Raw genomic sequence first — 531 nt, 5'->3', positions numbered from 1 at the left:
TCTTCCTGCACACTTTGGGCAATTCAAAGTGAGTTATAACACTCAGAAGGACAAGTGGTCCCTTAATAAGCTTATATCTCACTGTGTGCAAGAGGAAGAGAGGTTGCAGAGAGATAAAAGTGAAAGTGCTCACTTAGCTATGACCCCTCAAAATAAGAAAAGGAAGAGCAATAACGATGTTGCGAAAGGGTCAGCCTCAGAATAAGAAAAGAAAGAGCAATAAGGGTGCTGCGAAGGGGCCTTCTCAGCAAAAGAAATTGAAGAGTAATAAGGAATTTACCTGCTACTTCTGTAAGGAGCAAGGACACATGAAGAAAGAGTGTTCTAAATATGCGTCATGGCGTGTAAAGAAGGGTAAATTTATAACTCTTGTTTGTTCTGAAATAAATTTGGCTTTTGTACCCAATGATACTTGGTGGGTAGATTCTGATGCTACTTCTCACATTAGTGTCATTATGCAGGGTTGCCTGTGGAGCCGACAACCAAGTGATGATGAAAGATTCATCTTTGTGGGCGATGGCAAAAGGGTTG

The sequence above is a fragment of the Lupinus angustifolius genome, chromosome LG13, assembly GCF_001865875.1.
Source record: "Lupinus angustifolius cultivar Tanjil chromosome LG13, LupAngTanjil_v1.0, whole genome shotgun sequence".
Classification (NCBI taxonomy): Eukaryota; Viridiplantae; Streptophyta; class Magnoliopsida; order Fabales; family Fabaceae; genus Lupinus; species Lupinus angustifolius.
Note: the sequence above shows the minus strand (reverse complement) of the source record.